Source organism: Protopterus annectens, chromosome 2.part0, assembly GCF_019279795.1.
Source record: "Protopterus annectens isolate FY-2018-M chromosome 2.part0, PAN1.0, whole genome shotgun sequence".
Classification (NCBI taxonomy): domain Eukaryota; kingdom Metazoa; phylum Chordata; order Ceratodontiformes; family Protopteridae; genus Protopterus; species Protopterus annectens.
Window position 1 is genome coordinate 1,263,070,410 of NC_056728.1, and position 13,829 is coordinate 1,263,084,238.

Below are 13,829 nucleotides of genomic sequence, written 5' to 3' on the forward strand. Positions count from 1 at the left end.
TGAGCATGCCCAGTATGCCGTTGTGTAGATGGACACACAGTGCATTCCACACTGCGCCCCTCTGTGATTAGACTCCATGTGCATGCAAGATGGCCCTTTGCAACAGCTAAGTGTGTGAGCATGCCCAGTATGCCGTTGTGTAGATGGACACACAGTACATTCCAAACAGATGTGTGATACTAAGCATGTGGGCATGGCCATTGACATCCTTTATAGCCATGGTGGTCATCCAGGCACCAGATGTCCAATTTCAATGGCACGATGGATGCCTACATTGAACACACTTGTTGCTCTCTCGAAGGGTGTACTGTCTGTGGTGCATCCCATATCTATTCAGTGTTGTTGTGCTCTGTAGATATTTAGTTGGCCCGTTGACAGCACTGGCGTGTTTGTGTACGTCTACTTTGGGACGGTAATATGCTTTCAGACCGCTCACTCTCTAAACATTCCCTATTGGCATCTTTGCCTTTGCGGATGATGTCACCCACCTAGAAGTATGCCTCTGAGAGTGCTGCGTTCAGTAATCTCGGTAGCGTGTTCTGTAAATGCGTAATGCTGTAGTGTGTTAGAGTAGGTAGGTGTGTGTTCAACTCCTGGCCCTTCCAAGTGTGCGTGTGTGTGTGTGTGTGTGTGTGTGTGTGTGCGTGTTTCCAGCTGCCTGGGGACACAGTAATGCTTTTAGATGCCTCACAGCACATACATTCCCTTTCGGCGTCTTTGCCTTTGCGGATGATGTCACCCACCTAGAAGTATGCCTCTGAAAGTGTTGTGTTCAGTATTCTCGGTAGCTCATTCTGTAAATGCGTAATGCTGTAGTGTGTTAGAGTAGGTAGGTGTGTGTTCAACTCCCGGCCCTTCCAAGTGTGTGTGTGTGTGTGTGTGTGTGTGTGTGTGCGTGTTTCCAGCTGCCTGGGGACACAGTAATGCTTTTAGATGCCTCACAGCACATACATTCCCTTTCGGCGTCTTTGCCTTTGCGGATGATGTCACCCACCTAGAAGTATGCCTCTGAGAGTGCTGTGTTCAGTAATCTTGGTAGCGCGTTCTGTAAATGTGTAATGCTGTAGTGTGTTAGAGTAGGTAGGTGTGTGTTCAACTCCCAGCCCTTCCAAGTGTGTGTGTGCGTGCGTGTGTGTGTGTGTGTGTATGTGTGTGTGTGTGTGTGTGTGTGTGTGTGTGTGTGTGTGTGTGTGTTTCCAGCTGCCTGGGGACACAGTAATGCTTTTAGATGCCTCACAACACATACATTCCCTATCAGCGTCTTTGCCTTTGTGGATGATGTCACCCACCTAGAAGTATGCCTCTGGGAGTGCTGTGTTCAGTAGTCTCGGTAGCGCGTTCTGTAAATGTGTCATGATGTATTGTGATAGGGTAGTTAGGTGTAGGTTCAATTCCCAGGCCTGCCAGATGTGTGTGTGTGTGTGTGTGTGTGTGTGTGTGTGTGCATGCTCCCGTCTGCCTGGGGACTCAGGTTATGATTTTAGACGCTTCGCAACACAGATGTATCCTGCTGACGTCTTTGTCTTTGCGGATGTTGACATACACCTAGTAGAATGCCTGTGTGTCTGCTGTGTTTAGTAGATCTCGGTAGCGTGTTCTGTAAATGCGTCATGCTGTAGTGTGATATGATAGTCATGTGTAGGTTCGATTACCAGCCCTGCCACATGTGTGTGTGTGTGTGTGTGTATGTCTGTATCTCTCTCTCTCTCTCTCTCTATATATATATATATATATATATATATATATATATATAAAATCTATTTTCTGCCCATAACTCTGCTCTTGCATGGACAGCTGACTGTTTCATGTATCGCATATTTTTATAGCTTTCACATACCAATGGGGTATGTTGCAACTCCCAACATTGTCCATGCAACGTCCATGTTACGGGCGGTGTTACACGCCCTTACAGGCATTTGCTGTATATCTTGGCAGACATCTATCCTTGCTGTACTGTCACTGTACTCGTACACGCCGGAGGCTTCATGTATCATGGCCTAGTTTTGATGTGTGTATGTCTATTTGTGCTGTGTGCATGGCTGTGGGTATGTCCCACTATCATCATTTGTAAAGGTGACAGCCCTATATGTTCTTCATGTAGACTGCTGTGTCATTTGACATGTCAGCACATACCTGCGGACAGTACTGCACGTCCTACTGCAGAGCATTTCATACCTTCTGCTTTATCTTGCAGTCAATATTGCTGTTTCCTCACACATGTATCTGTTTCTGTTCATACCACTCCACCTCCTAGAGCAAGTTGCTGGACAAAGCCTTATCTGATAGTGGGACACATAGGGGCAGTATTGACATGTTGCTCTTACAAATGTAGATAGTTGACACAATAATAGATTTTGCATTAGTATGGCTTTTCTGTCGGATTTGGTGTCTTACTCACATGTTTGTCATTATTTCATGTCTTCATTTATCATGAAAGTGTCAGAATGTTACTGTTGTTACGTGGAACACACCAAGCATATGAGGCAGAACTCTGCACATTCTGCGTAAATCTGTACAGTTGCGGAGTATGTGTCTGTAACAAAATATCAAATTTCTGACACCAATACACACACTGTATGGTGGCATCACAGGCCACATGCCATTACATTTATATTGCAGGACACACCCACCCAGACAGTTGTATTCCTCACACAGGCCAACAGCTGCTTATCCACACTAATTGGTCTATCATGTCCCATATGTGTGCACCGGTATTTGTGCTTTCCATCAGTGGCAGAGCTCACGTACGTGTCTGGGGGACTGGACATTGTTACGGTGACACTGCATGACACCCTGAGGGACACATTACTTTTGTGTCTATTAACCTTCCACATTGACATTCACAGGGCATACGTTGTCATTCACATTTCTTCTCACCTGACTACCTAGTATCACTAGTTCTATACATGTATTTTGGACAGGTTACCTTCATACCCCTAACCTGTACACATTATGGGTAAATGCCCTGACGTTTGACCTTGTTACATTTGTCATAGTGATGTGCCTTTCTGGTAAATTGCTGGCAAGGCATTACGGACTGTGCGGTAGATAATAGTGACTGACATTTCCATTACATGATTAGTAACACTCATAACATCCGTATTCATGGGTACGCCAGTATTCTCACAACATTCTGACTTTGTCTGGGGTATATCTAATATAGTCCCTATTTGTATTTCATGTACTATGCCTTAGTGCAGCTGTGTTATTCTGACAGTTTGCCAGTTATGGGTACCATCTTGGTCGTACTCATGTCCATCCATGATAATCGCTTGCATGACACTGATATAGGGCCCTACATATTGCCAAAATGGTTTCCGCAATATCCAGTGGATGGTTTGCCCCATTATTGAGAATATAGGCGTGTGCTATACCCACATCACTCCCACGGGGCGGGCCTATGAAATCCCTGCCAAATAACACCTAGGCCCATTTCTGCATACCCATGATTCCCATACCTGACAACCCTCTACAGTACCCATTACACATGTTTTATGTGTGCGGTACTGAAGTGTGGAGACACTTATATGCACTCCCCACTCTCTGGAGATCAGTTCGTACATCATACATTCTATCGACACATGTGTCATCACCCTTGCACCTGATACTGTTGCCATGTACAGCTATTTCGTATTTGCTGCGGTCACTTCTTTTGCGTCAATGTCGGTTGACACTACGTAAGATTAAATTTTTGGACTCCTGCAATGGACACCTATCTGCATGTTTAAAGTGTAGAACTTGCTGGACTGTCACTTTCTGGCCAATGGTTTTGAATGCTGCGGTTTATTTACCTTTCCTGCATGTCTGTTTGTCTACCCATATTAGATATAACGTCACCTATTTATGTACATATGTCATATCTACGGGACATAAGTCTGTTGTGTATACATATATACATGTACAATACTCATTTCATAACTTGCTTTGGTTTACGTCTGTGGATTATGTGTATACACATATATCTATATCCATACCATACCTTTCCACTATACAGATTGTCGCAGAGTGTACAGCTGCTTTCCCCTTTATCTTCGCTGTGTTTTACATAAACCTGTGTCTATCTGGCAATGTAGTGGCATTTCATTTGAGACTTACGGTGGGGATTTCTGGCAAGCAGTTCAGGTTACGACTGCATACCCTTCAGAGAATCCATGCTACTGACACACCCGTTATTCTATCCACTTTCTATGTTTGTTCTGGCACATATCTGGGGTTTGTCCCTATTTGTACTGGTAGTTTGCATGGCTTCGTTCGGTTTCATACTTTACGAGGTTAACAGGTTTGAGCCATGTATAACTAACGTGAGAGAAACAGCATTCATTTACTATGCTGTGAGCGGATCACACACGCACAGGCACACTTTCATTTCCTTATTGTGGGTTACGCGCAGGCGTGCATGCATATCCTTATTGTGGGTTATATATGTTTACTAAGTCTTTGTGCTTACGTGGGCTTTATTATTTGTGACAGTATCAGTTATTATCTGTAATCCGGTTAACGGACATTTGCGAAACACACGTTCACCTTTACATATTTAACTGTCTGTACAGCACAGACGCATTCATTACACTTTCACATTATATGTGCTATAGTCGTTGTTCAACCGGGACTGCATTCACATTGGCCGGATGCTGTAACCAGTATACGTTTGGTGTTCTGACTCATTTATATGCATACCCATAGTACATAGCTACATTAACATATGCCCTACCGCTTCACTTACGTCACAGGCATCCATTCTCCTGCTGGGAAAAATGCGGTACTACATGTTACACATTCCCTATTCCCTACTGCTCTGGACCCAAGCTGCATATTTCATCACTGCAGGGATATTCAGAACCCAAAGGCTTATATTCCTGACACATACAGGTCTTTAATTGTCAGGGTGTTCATGTGGTGATCTGGGTTTAGGCTTGTCCGCCTGGTGAACGGAACTGCCCTGACCGTGTTCAAATGTCAGACAAAGCACATGGGCAGGGTTTGTCCATTTTAAACATTTAATCTGTTTACAGACACAGGTGTTTGGGCACCTGTCAGCAGCTTATGATGTTGGCAATACATAATATGGGTGGGGGTGGTTATGATACATAATCCATGGTGAGTGGTGTTCCCATTCACATTTGACTATTTCCTGTATTCATTCTTATGAGGGTTATTATTTTGCACATGACTTAACTATGAATTAACTACGGGTATGCAGTAGTACAGTCAACATATGTGACGGTTTGTTACAGTATATATGTATGGACCTCTGTAATACTGGGGACTACCCCACATCCTTCACAACAGTTCCTGCTTATGTACATACTATTATTCAGTGAACTTTTGAAGCTTGTGAGAGCAGTAATTACATCTGTCCCTATTTGTCCACCCATCCTTTTAGGCTTTGTCCAGGTTTTGTTGCTGTAATAGGTTGAGAGGTGGTGTCGGTATGTGATTGAGTTGAATATATACTGTCGATAATTCAGTGGGGAGTAGGGTTACCACTTGTTCCTCTTTGCGAAGGGAGGTCCCACTTTGGACAGTTGTGTCCTGCGATGACACCTAAGACATGGCAAATGTCCTGTGATTTTAAGACAATAATATATTTCTTATTTTCTGTACTAGTTGCATGATACAGGTATTTTGTATCTGGTACACATAACTATTATTTGGGATAGCATAAGCTATTCAAATGCTATGGCATAAGCTTTTATCTTGGCATACACGTTTAATTCTGTCCTTTGCACTGGCCGGGGGTATGTTTTATCCTGCAAATTCTCACATTTCTACAAGGGATGTCCCACCTTGGCCATCTGAACAGGTGGCAACCCTAGTGGGGTGACCTGCATGGTGGACAGCTGTTCCATCCTGCATAGTATGAATTGCATGTCTGTGTAGAAACTGAACAGTACCGTGACTACACATACGTGTTTTGTCCAGATGTGTACAGTAATGGACACCGTGGCGTGTAAACAACTCTGAGGTTTCAACAGGTTACTTATCCCACGCGGGATGTACACACATTTTGCCTTAACATTAACGCGCGGGCATTTGGATTTACGTACCTGTGATGGGATGTTTACAAACGTGGGATACATATTTGCAATCCAGACACTGCCTAGGATGATACTTCCTACTACATATGGGGAATACTCGCTATGTGTAGGTGTACGGATGCGCAAGGCTGGTAGCTGGATTTGGTGGACATTCAGACATGGGTGCGGGTTATGTGCTATACAGGGGTTGTTGCGTATTGCATTTGCATGCATGGGTTCTACTTTTGGATATCCCGGTTCCTTATATAGCATCCTATGTGTATGTGACGGTTACGTTCCTGTTCATGTGTATAGCACATTTTAATATACATATGTTTGTGTGTGTTTGGTATACAATTTGGACTGTCAGGTTTCTTTACGGTTGTTATATAGCCACAACTGCCCTGCTGTGTACTATCACTACCACTGTGGGACTGCTGGTGACCATACCCATGGGGCTAGACGTGTGTATTGGCGGCGCGCTGACATGATGCGCTTCACTTCCACTGGGTATAACTTCTGACAGTGCAGTACATTACGGACACACGATTTTAAATATCATTTGTTCCATGGACAGAAACTTATATTATGTTGTGTGCATTTCTGTTTGGTTCTCCATTTTGTGTGGCTGGGAACTGTCTTGCATGCTTTGCATACGTTTCATTATCCACGGACACTGATAGGTGCGATTACTATTGCAGGCAGGCTATAATATTCAGCAGTTTAGGTTGCTCATTGCCAGCCAACATTGACACGCCTCCGGGCGCAGCTTAGTAACACTCCATGCACTCGTGCACGTGTCCTATGCACGTGGATGTGGTAGCGGCGCACCTTCATTAATATGCATATGGCGCTACTACACCATTTATACACCGCACGGCTAGCGCAGGCCTTACACCGGCGCCGAACTTCTTGAATCCGGGGGATGGTCATTAAGGCCTTTTCCTCCACTTGCGTCCAAACACAATTGCCACATCATTTCCTTATATTCTAATTTTGTTTCCCAATCACCGCCTCTGTCCGGGTGTCCAACTTCTTCTAATACCCAGAATTTAAAATTAGCCTCCTTACAGTTCATCAAATGCCTATATAATGCATTATTTACATTTTGCTTATTGATGTCCCTTACATGTTCATATATCCTGGATCTTAAATGTCTCTCAGTTTTACCCACATAGTATTTTGAACATGCCTTACAAAAGGCCAAGTAAACCACACACTGAGTATAGCAGCTGCTATAATTTTTAGCTTTCAAAGTAGTTCCTATACTGGGTAATGCCAAATCCTTTTGTTCTGCAATAAAGGGACACTGGGCACCTTAAGCAGAAAATGAACACCCCGCCCCCATCTACATCAAGATACCATGATGTGAACAAACCAGTCACTCTTTCCTGTGATGCTTCAAAATTTGTTTTCGGTGCTGTTATACTTCAAGAGGGCAGACCAATAGACTGTGCATCTAGAGCACTTACCCAAACTGAGATGCAGTATGCTCAAATTTAGAAGGAACTTTTGGCAATAGTATTTGCATGTTCTAAGTTTCATGATTATATTTATGGTCGAGTTATTCAGATTGAAACTGACCACCAACCTCTAGTTACATTCTAAAGAAACCTATGCATTTAGCTCCAGTGAGATTGCAAAGAATGATGCTTAAACTGCAAAAGTACAATTTCAAAATAGTCTATACAAATGGTAAACTGCTCAATCTAGCTGATACCTTATCCAGATTGCCCACAAATACAATGGAACAGCTTGACGCAGAGAATTTTGACTTTGACATGATGGCAGTGTGTAATTTTTTTACCACTAGGCTTGATGAGTTAAGAGATCACACAAAGACTGATCCAATTTTACAAAAGCTCAATCACTACATTAATGTTGGATGGCCATCAAAACAATCTAGTGTACCACCTGAAGTGCAAACCTATTGTCCTTACAGAGATGAAATGTCAATGGAAGATGACATTATTTTCAAAGGTCCTAAAATTGTTGTTCCTGCTTCCTTACAACATGAATATATTCAGATTTTGCATCATTGTCACCCAGGTTCCACATCCACTAAGAGGCGAGCGAGAGAATTAGTATTTGGGTCTTCATTACTGAAAGACATTGATAAAGTACTTTTTTCTTATTCAGCATGCAATAGTATCATACCACATTTGCAAATAGAACCACTTCATCTAAGTCCAGTTCCTGAACTACCTTGGTCAACAGTAACCACTCATATCTTCGAGTGGAACAATCAACACTACCTAGTATTGGTAGACTCTTATTTGAATTGGTTTGAGATTGATCTACTACCTAATCTAACATCCACTGCTGTTACTACTAAGTTGAAGCCTCATTTCTCAGTCCATGGTAGTCCACACTAAGGTATTTCTGAAAATGCCACTCAATTTACTAGTTAGTTGTTTCAGAAATGTGCAAGAGAATGGGACTTTGTACATGTTACTAGCAGTCCTGAATATCCAGTCAAATACTCTAGCTGAATGTGCAAAGTCCAAAGCAATTACTTGAAAGGTCAAAGCATGACAATACCAATGTCTTTTTAAATTTGCTTAATCTCAGAAACATATCCTGTGGCAATATTCTTGGCTCAACTGCTCAAAGACTTCTTTCCAGGCAAACCAGAATTATACTACCTATTAGTTCCAGTTTATTTAGGCCTAAAGCTAAGAACAATAAAACCATCAAGGCTCAATTATTCAACAAGTATTCTATCCAAACGTCCAGTTATGATAAGTCAAGCAGATTTCTTTGTCCATTGAGGGAAGGAGAAACAGTGAGAATACAAATGGCAAAAGGTTTCAACTGGATTGGTCAAGTTACAGGTATATGTGCAGAGTCAAGATCCTACCTTGTAGCATCTGAGGGTGTGGAGTACAGGAGAAATCACAGACATCTTCTTCCTGTACCAGAATCATCATCGCAGTATTGTTCCTGTGATACAGACTCTAGATCAGGGGTGGGCAAACTTTTTGATTCGTGGGCCACATTGAGTTCTAACATTTGACAAAGGGGCCGGAACAGGAGCAGATAGATGGCATGCTTTGAAAACATCACCTCATTGGGGGAAAAATACACATCTTGGGATATGGAGAAAACATGTGCTTTAATTTCCAATGAAAATGAAGAAAAGCATTACAATAAAATCTCTGACTTCGAAATGAGTCTTTAAACACTGAAAATCAAATAAATGACCATTTTATTTTAAAGCACTGAAAGTTCTGTTATCCTTCAGGATATCACCATCACTCTCCTCCTGACTGTCTTTTTTTTCAAAAACGGTAGGAGATGCAGATGTACTTGTCCTGTTCCTTTTATTCAATTTGTTTCCCCAGTGCCAAAAGTCAACAACAACCAGTGCAAGGATGAAACAGTTGCAGCAAGTCAGTCTGTAAAGCGTTATATTTGACCTGCGCGCACTGTTTATTTTAACAACGTGCGTATCACGGAGACACACACATTTTAATGGGTACAGCATATAAAAATAGCTTAATACCTCTGTAAAACAAAAACATTAACACCAGTTACCTAGTAAATATTGTGAGAAGATTCATCTGGAAGAGAAGGATTCCAAGACCATTTTACCTCAGGTAACATTGCATGAGCATACACAATGGCTCCCTAAAAAATGTTTTCATTCTATTTTTATATGAATACAGTATAGGAATTTTAACAATGGCTTCTGAGGTGCACTCAGTGACACTATGTCCAGGTCCTCTGGACCATATCAAACTAGATCACATTCTTTGGGGCATTTTAAATCAAAAGTAATATTAGGACTTATGGAAAATGCTGCACAGACAAGGAGGGGACTTATATATTCAAGTGCCTGCTTACATATTAATCCCTTGTGAACCAAACAGAACACAGTAATAACTGCTTCTTCTTACCTACTTAATAGTGTACTTTTAGGAGAGCTTAAATTAATAAGCTAGTAAATCATTTTACACAGATACATTTTCTGTCAGTGAAACTGGACATCTATTTAACTTCAGCAGGTTTTGAACAGTGATGCTGCAATCTATATATACACACACACACACACACACACACACACACACACACACACACACACACACACACAGACACACACACACACACACACACACACACACACACACACAGACACACACACAGAATCTTGTCAGCTATAATTCACTTTCTCTCCAATCGCCACACACACATACACTCTTCACCTGTCAAACCTGCATTCAATCACTTTCTCTGATCGCACACACACACACACACACACACACACACACACACACACACACACACACACACACACACACACACACACACACACACACTTCACCTTTCAAACCTGCATTCACTCACTTTCTCTCTCCAATCGCTCACACACACACACACACACACACTCTTCACAATTCAAACCTGCATTCACTCACTTTCTCGCCCCGATCGTTCACACACACACAATCTTCACAATTCAAACCTGCATTCACTCACTTTCTCTCTCCGATCGCTCACACACACACACACACACACACACACACTTCACCTTTCAAACCTGCATTCACTCACTTTCTCTCTCCGATCATTCACACACACACACACACACACACACACACACACACACACACACACACACACACACACACACACACACACACACACTTCACCTTTCAAACCTGCATTCAGTGATTCACTCACTTTCTCTTTCCTATCGCATACCCCCACACACACTCACACACACACACACACACACACACACTCTCTCTCTTACCCTGAGTAGTGCTCGGCGTCTTCTGTTCAATCCATCCTCATGTTGCTGCTGCTGCCATTAATCCTGGGCCCGGCTCCATTTCAGGGCTCGCTGTATCCCCCAGCCTGCTAATGCCATTAATCCCAGCTCTGTGAGCTCGCTATATCCTGGCCCCTTGCTGCCATGAACTCCGTTTCAGCTCGCTGAGTCAGCCTCTTCTGTTCCACATGTTGCATTCCCCGCTGACTGTTAACTAACCAGCCAGCCGGAATGATGATGCGAGCTCCTTGAGCTCAATTCGACTGGCTGGTAGCCTGACGGTGCTATCACAAGACGTGATGACGTCCGCCCCGACAGCGCGAAAATTTAAAAAAAAGAAAAGAAAAATCGGAAATGAAGGGGTGCCAAGTTTGGCGGGCCGAATCAAAATGTTTAACGGGCTGCATGTGGCCCCCGGGCCGTAGTTTGCCCATGCCTGCTCTAGATCTTAGAGTGAACCAAACGTTTCCATCCCAGAGTGTGTTCCAACCTCTGATTCCATTCCTGAAGATGTTCCAAATATTTCCAAGATCGAACATTTTGTAGAGACAGCTCCAGTTGCTAAGTCTGATTCCTAGTTTTATGTCACATGATATGGACAAATATCTAGGCCCAGTGTAAAATACACAGCAACATGAACTGTCTGTGATATCTGCATGCTAAACAGATTCATAATGTTGCATGTTCCATTTTCTCAAAGAGGGAGGATGTAGATCAGAGTGTACATGCTGTGTGCTGTGTTTTTAAGAAGCATGTCAAAGACTGAGCATGCATGTATAAATGCCAGGCACGTGCTATTCCTAGTGCCATTTTGAGAGTGCAGCCAGGGAGTGAGCATGTATGATTGCAGTAGTTAGTTTGTATATAAGATGCTTAAGTTCAAGTCAGTAAACTTCTATCGTGACCTGTTTGTATAAAATAAAGTTGCTTGAACAGAACCCAGGAAGACTCTTCTATTGTGTCTAAAGTAGGAGAGTGACACTTACCTATGAACCCTTTATGAATAAGTTGAACAGAAATGACCACAGACCCAACCCTTGTGGGTCACCCACAGGTAAGGGTACATCTTTTTAAATGTTGCTGCCAAGTCTGACCCTGAATGATCTAGCGTTTTAACTTTGGTTTCTACATGTTAACATTTCTGTTGTATAATTTACTAATTATCCCATGATGGGGAACAGAGCCCAGAGCTCCTGACAAATCCAAATATATAATATCTACCATCCTATGTCCATCACTTCCAAAGCTTTTTCTTAAAAGTTGATCATATAAGTCATACAGGATCTACCTTCCATAAGCTCATGCTGACAAATGTCAAAATCTAAACATAATTGCTCTTTCTTTAACTTATATGAGATTGTTTCCAATAATGCTGGTCAAACGGATTGGTCTGTAGTTGTGAAAAGAGTTGTTAATACTACCTTCATGTATAGGAATAGCAATAGCAGTTCTCCGTCTTTGAGGGACATAACTTGTAACACCTTTATGTATAGGAATAGCAATAGCAGTCCTCCTCTTTGAGGGACATAACCTGTAACACCTTTACGTATAGGAATAGCAATAGCAGTCCTCCATCTTTGAGGAACATAACCAGTAACACTTTTATGTATAGAAATAGCAATAGCAGCCCTCCATCTTTGAGAGACATAACCTGTAACACCTTTATGTATAGCAATAGCAATAGCAGCCCTCCATCTTTGAGAGACATAACCTGTAACACCTTTATGTATAGCAATAGCAATAGCAGTCCTCCGTCTTTGACGGACATAACCTGTAATACCTTTATGTATAGGAATAGCAATAGCAGTCCTCCATCTTTGAGGGACATAACCTGTAACACATTTATGTATAGCAATAGCAATAGCAGTCCTCCGTCTTTGACGGACATAACCTGTAATACCTTTATGTATAGGAATAGCAATAGCAGTCCTCCATCTTTGAGGGACATAACCTGTAACGCCTTTATGCATAGCAATAGCAGTAGCAGTCCTCTATCTTTGCAGGACATAACCTGTAACACCTTTATGTATAGCAATAGCAGTCCTCTGTCTTTGAAGGACATAACCTGTAACACCTTTATGTATAGCAATAGCAATAGCAGTCCTCCGTCTTTGAGGGACATAACCTGTAACACCTTTATGTATAGCAATAGCAGTCCTCCGTCTTTGAGGGACATAAGCTGTAACGCCTTTATGCATTGCAATAGCAGTAGCAGTCCTCCATCTTTGCAGGACATAACCTGTAACACCTTTATGTATAGCAATAGCAGTCCTCTGTCTTTGAGGGACATAACCTGTAACACCTTTATGTATAGCAATAGCAATAGCAGTCCTCCGTCTTTGAGGGACATAACCTGTAACACCTTTATGCATAGCAATAGCAATAGCAGTCCTCTGTCTTTGAAGGACATAACCTTCCATTCAAATTAATTTTGAAAACACAGTGAATACATGGAACTAGAAATTTGTAAATGTTTAAAGGGAACAAAACATTGTAATTGTCCAGCCCAGCAGCTGATATGTTGTCAATCAAAGTACATGAGATAACAGGGCATATACCAGTGCAATCATAAGTGCTGATTTTATTTGATATAGAGCAACTGGAAAGAACTGAACATTTGTTTAACGAGATAAAAGCTAAATGTTTATACTTCATTATTGTATTTCCATCTTTAATCACAATAATGCAGTTATCTTTGGATTTCCTGAAACTCTTCAGATGCTTGACGAGTACTTTATTGTTACCCAATGTGCAGTTAGAAAGGTTCAGTATGAACATATTCTTAGTCTTAAGTATAACAAAACTTCGGACTCACCACGACAAATATTTTAAAATTAATAGACTTTAACTGAAAAACGGTAAGCGCTTTCGCGTATTTTAAAATACGCTTCTTCAGACCATGACATCAATATAAAACTGTGTGCTTATATATAGCCTTAGTCTTCCTCTCTTTTGGCTGTTCCTGTTAGGGGTCACCACAGCAGATCATCTGTTTGCATTTCTTTCTGTCCTCTGCATCTTGCTCTGTCACACCAACC